We start from the raw sequence: 6,282 nt of genomic DNA on the forward strand, positions 1-6,282 counted from the left end.
ATTAAACTATTTAGGTATCTCTACATGTCATTTTAATAAAATATCAATTTACTTTTACTTGTGGTTTATGTGATAGTGAAAACATTAGCACACTTTATTGGGACACGTTTACTGTTCTCTTAGAGCCCTTCCTCCAGGATGTCAGGCCTAGGGGAAGCATTGAGCTGCAGCAGCCTGAGCTGATATTGTTCTTTCTCTTCATCTTGGGCTGGGATGAGACCTACCCCACTATGGGAATCCAGGCATCATTTTGTATTGTGGCTATATGCACCCGCTTTCCTATGGTTCCACACTTGATTAGTCCTGCTCCACTCAACCTGAAAGGAAGAAAAACAACACACCCTATACTCCACATTGGTAATTTTACAGCTTAGTTCTGTGTCAGTGTATTTGTAATGAGCAAATGAACTCTTCTGTAATATGTGTAATTCACCATAGGATTGATATCTAGTCTTTTTTTCCCCCATGGGTATTTGCAATCCCATCACCATTAAGTTCAGATTAGATGAATCTGAAATCAGAGTGGCCATGCTCTTCCTGACCACCAGACTCAATTTATGACAAGTGAGTAACACCTGCTTGAGTTTTGGTTTGTAAAATAGGACACTGATATTTAACCTACCTCAAGACTTGAGGATCTGTGAAATACTAAGTGCCCCAAATAAAATCACTATCAGAAGTAAATTTCCTCACTAAACCAACCTGCCTTCTATAAAGTAGCAGTGCTTAAATAAAATCTCAGGATTTTCCATGAGGAAAGACCTGTTAAGGATTTGTACGTATAGCTGCATAGCTTCCATTATTGGTGCTTGAGAGGAGTTTTACATTATTCTGTTTTGTGTTCTGCTTCAAAGCTCAGTTTATTATAGACATTTTTGTAGGCTCTTTGGTCATCATTTAGTGAAGATTTTAATTAAATGAGCTTAATTGTCCAATTCTATGTCAAAGTTGTGTCTAAGGAATGGCTAGTTTTAATGTTAGAGTAAACTGAAGTTGATAAAAATACTAAAGGCAAACTGGCTAAAGTCTAAAGTCTGTTTTGTTCAGTAGTTCCTATGAGAAATATCTTGAAGGCTACATCGACAGTTGCAGCTCGTGTCTAGTTGGAATATCATTTGGATAGATTGGAGGGGGCATGTTTGTAGTCTACAAGTTGTTAGATAATTTTGTACTAATGAAACAAGTCCAAACTATTCAAGGCAGTCATGACAAGGCCTCTTGTTATTACTTCCACAGTTAGAATTAGTTGCTCTTTTTACTTGATGTACCCAAAGTATACCTCTGAGTATTGGTAGTTACTAAGTCAGACTTGTATTCTTAATCTGAATATCACAGTTTTATCAAAACTGAACTATCAACCCAAACTCTGCTCTAAACTTACTATTTGATGGTCAGAAGCAGGTAGCTTGTGGGAAGAGCAGTTCTGAGTGGCTACCAAGGCCTTGTCTGTGATGGCTTCATCACATCCCCCAATGTTCAAACTCACTACTTCATTGTAACCCATTTCTGTCACCCTGTCCTTCCCTGAAGCCCACTGAAAGCACCTACGTTTTCTAAAGCACCATCTTGATCTCACTTGGCGTGTACTGCCAGTCTTACCTGGGTCCCTTTCTCCAACTTCTCACTACAACGTTTAGAAATCAGAATCAAAGGAACTTAAGAGTGGCTCGTCTATAAACGACAATTGGATACTCTTAACTAGTTGTTCCAGCTTTTGAAGTAGGTAGACCTGTGGGTTTCAATTCTATAAATTCCTGGTGGTGGTGACACCCATTCGTGTATGTATGTACGTATTTATCAACTAAATAGCAGTAGAAATAATCTTAACTCCTTTAGTACCATGCCCTCAAATCTGTCACTGCTTCTCCACCATTTGGTATGCAATAGGACACTGTATGCAAAGGGCCAACGTAAATGCCTTTTCTTGTTAAAATGTCTGTAGAGTTGGCGGTTAATGCTGAAGTTTGTCAAATAGCCCTTCCAAACTTATACTTGTAAAATACACCCAAAATAAATGGATCTACCTAATTTTTATTGATTTTAATATGCAGTTTTGTCTTATTTGTTAATGTTTTTTAGTATGTTTTCTGAAATTAAGCCACTATAAAGAAATTATTTGTGATCTTAGATTTTGTTTTCATTTAAGTGTGTTAATGAAACCCTGCTGTTCTCATCTTGCTGTACTACAGTAGTAATATTAGATACAGAAAAATGAAAGAGACAGGTAGAAATAGTTTCAGGAAGTCCACAGGGCTGAGGATATAGCTTAGTCAGTAGAGTGCTTGCCTAACTTGCACACAACTTGGGGTTCAGTTCCTAGTGCTTTATAAGCCATGTCTGCATGCACATGCCCGTAACCTCATAGGGAGGCAGGAAGAAGGACCAGGAGTTCATAACTTCATAGGACCATCTCAGAAAAGTTCTAATGAGTGCTTCAGTGTAGAACAGCGACAAGTTTTCATATGGAATTAGAAATCAGGTGCTGTGAAGGTAGGTAGAAGGAAGGAAAAAGTGCATTAAGGGTGAAGGAAACTTCATTTTCACAAAAAGAAGGAGTTGGAGAAAGGTGAGCTTATGTAAGGAAGTTGGTTGAAAACAGCATGCAAGCAGCTTAGTTTTTCTTAAATTTGGTCCTCTCTACACTCATACTCTCTAAATACCTCCATGATTTCACCAACTCAGGCATTTAAGAGCTCTGAAGTTACCCTCATTTCCCCCCTTAGGGGAAGTAGTGACCAACACCCATAAACCCTTATTTATTGTACCATACCCAAAACCACTATTTATTTCTTGAGGCAGGATGTCTAACCTAGGCTGGCTTCAAACTTACTCTAGGCTTCATTTGGACTCAGGGCAGTCCTCCTGCTTAGCCTCTGAGTGTTGGGATTACAGGTATGAGCCAGCATGCCTGCCACCACTACTGTAGCTGCCAACTCTTCTGCTCTCTGCCATCCTACCCTGACCTTCCACATTCATTGCTATGGAAGCCACAGTGGTTTTCTTAGAGATCTTGTTTTGTTGCCCAGGCCTGCCTTCAGTCTTGGGCTCAAGTAATATACTTAAGCATCCAGAGTAGTTGAATGCCCACCTGGCAACACAGTGATTTTAAAAATGTGAGTCTCATATAGCCTCTAGAGCTTGGGTGTGGAATATTACAGAATGCAGTGCTCGGAGGAGGGTCTTTTGGTTACGAGCTCTTACCTAATTGACTGATGGATTCATAATCCAATAGACTTGTGAGGAGGTGGATACGATGCATCCTTATGGAGACTGGGTTGCTGAGGACATATTTGGGAAACTCTGGTTCTGGGTCTCTTCTTGTCTGCCATGAGGTGGGCCACTGCTCCATGAATATGCTTTTCACCACTATTTGCTTCACCATACTCAGACCCAAAAGTAAGAGGGGGGTGGGACCCTAAGGATGCAGTAGTGGCACGTATACCTTGTTGGTGACCAATATCTCTATTGGACTTGAGACACTCAACAAGGATACTGTGCCTGATGCTGAATGGTAGAGCCCTTGCCTAGCAGGCACAAGGCCCTGGGTTTAATTAACATTACTGCCCCAAACAAAAAACCCTATAGTGGAGTGAAGTGATCCAGCACTGAAATTTCTGAAACCATGAAGCAAAGCAAATCTCTTGATTGTTTCCTTGGATGTTATGTCACAGCAACAAGAAACTGTGCCCTAGTTTTGTTTCCTATTGCTGTATTGATAAAATATCTTGACAAAAGCAATTAGAGAGGAAAGCATTTATTCTAGCTCACAATTCCAGGTTCCACGAAATCATTGTAAGTCACAGTAGCAAGAGCTTGAGATAGCTGGTCACATTCAATTAAGCAGAGAGAAAGCTGGGTGGTGGTGGTGGTACACACCATTTATCCTAGCACTTGAGAGGCTGAGGCAGGCCGGCTTGATCTACAAAGTGAATTCCAGGACTGTAGTAGGACAGGCCCATAGGGTCAAGGAAATTGGCTCAGACCAGTTGCCAAGGCATGCACATAAAGTACTCCTTATGAGCCAACCTGGAGTCTGCCTGAGGGCCTAGCAACAATCGCTGCCTGAGTTCCTGATTGTGCCCAGTCAATGAGGGATGACCACACAGACTGTGTGCTGGGAGGAGGGTATATAAGGCCTTCCCTGTTACTGGATAAATGAGTTATTTGCCTTCAACGGACTCCTGGTGTGTGTGCCATTGATTCTGTGCCTTCTCAACCCCTCCCCCAAGGGAGCCATTAGAATACAAGCAACACAAGACAAAAACAAACAACAACAACAACAAAAAAAAAAAAACAGGAACATGCATTCTAGTGCTCAAATTATTTTCTTTACTTATTTCAGTATTAGCACCCTGCCTAGGTAATGGTGCCACTCAACAGTGGATAGAAGGACCCATCCCTACAGATTTCGTCTACAGGCCAACCTATTCTAAACAGTTCATTAAGACTCCCTTCCTAAGAATCTCAAATGGCTGAAAGACATTTAAGGAAATGCTCAACATACTTAGTCATCAGAGAAATGCAAATCAAAATGACTCTGAGATACCACTTTACACCTGTCAGAATGGCTATGATCAAAAACACCAATGACAGTCTATGTTAGAGAGGATGCGGAGCAAAGGGAACACTCCTCCACTGTTGGTGGGAGTGCAAACTTGTACAACTGTGGAAATCAGTATGGCGGTTTCTTAGAAAATTGGGAATCGATCTACCTCAAGACCCAGCCATACCACTCTTGGGCATATACACAAAGAATGCTCAATCATACCACAAAGATACATGCTCAACTATGTTCATAGCAGCACTATTCATAATAGCCAGAACTTGGAAACAACCTAGATGCCCGCCAACTGAAGAATGGATTAAGAAAATGTGGTACATATACACAGTGGAGTACTACTCAGCAGAGAAAAACAATGACATCATGAAATTTGCAGGCAAATGGATGGAACTAGAAAATATCCTGAGTGAGGTAACCCAGACTCAGAAGGACAAACATGGTATGTACTCACTCATAAGTGGATACTAGATATAAAGCAAAAGGCAATCTGACTGCAATCCACAGATCCAGGGAGGCTACCTAAGCAGAGGGGGACCCTAGGATGACTGACTTAAGTTTTGGGTTTACCCAGTCACTGGGCAGGCTTTAATGAAACATTTCACTATTAGGATAAGAATTTGTACTATATCAAGCTGATGAAAGAAAATGCTAGCCATACTTTCAGGAGGGGAGGCTAAAATCTTTTTAGATTATGGATTAGCCTATAGAAAAATGTGTGCCATAAATCAAACAGTTCAGGGGAAGATGAATAGGAATCTCACACAACTTACGTAAAACATAGCTCTCTGAACAGATGAAAAAAGAAATAAATGTTTTGCCTGCATGTAAAATAATAATAATAATGGTCTTACTATTGTAAAAATAAAAATTAAAAAAAAAAAAAGACTCCCTTCCTAGGTGATTCTAAATTGTGTCAAGTTGACAAAACTAACCACACTAATGTGCTTTTAAACCCCACAGCTAATTTCTGATCCCTTTCATTAAACACTCTGGTTCAGAACTTACCTGCTTTTCTTCATTCTTCATTCAACTTCTAACTTATCAAAAGGAAATTTATTTCATTGCTGTGACCCTAGCACATAAAACTGGTTTATACATAATCAAATACATGAATAGAGGCTGGGTGTGCTGTTGCTTGCCTTTAATCCCAGCACTTGGAAAGCAGAGACAAGTGGATCTCTTGAGTTCAAGGCCAGCCTGGTCTATAGAGTGAGTTCCAGGACAGTAGAGGGGTGCATAGTGAGACCTGTTCTGGAAAATCACAACCTCCCAGATATTTGAGTAAAAACAGTGATAGGTTGTCAAGATGAAAATGCAAGTGGGAACCAGACTGCAGATAAATGCAACAAGATCCTGGATGAACAAAATCCTGGGTGCCGGATCTAGGCCCTTAAGCTCAGTTTTCTTCATGTGAGGATGTGCCAAATAACTGTTCTCAAAGCCCAGGCGAGACTGAAATTGCTCTACACTCACTTGACAGGGACACGTGTTCATTGCTTCTAGCTTGTGGTTAAAACCTTGCAAGTAAGCCGGGTGGTGGTGGCACACGCCTTTAATCCCAGCACTCGGGAGACAGAGCCAGGCGGATCTCTGTGAGTTCGAGGCCAGCCTGTTCTCCAAAGCGAGTTCCAGGAAAGGTGCAAAGCTACACAGAGAAACCCTGTCTCGAAAAAAAAAACCTTGCAAGTAGCCTCTATCTGATCAAAACTACTCACTGCTCC

Source organism: Peromyscus eremicus, chromosome 7 (assembly GCF_949786415.1).
Source record: "Peromyscus eremicus chromosome 7, PerEre_H2_v1, whole genome shotgun sequence".
NCBI lineage: Eukaryota > Metazoa > Chordata > Mammalia > Rodentia > Cricetidae > Peromyscus > Peromyscus eremicus.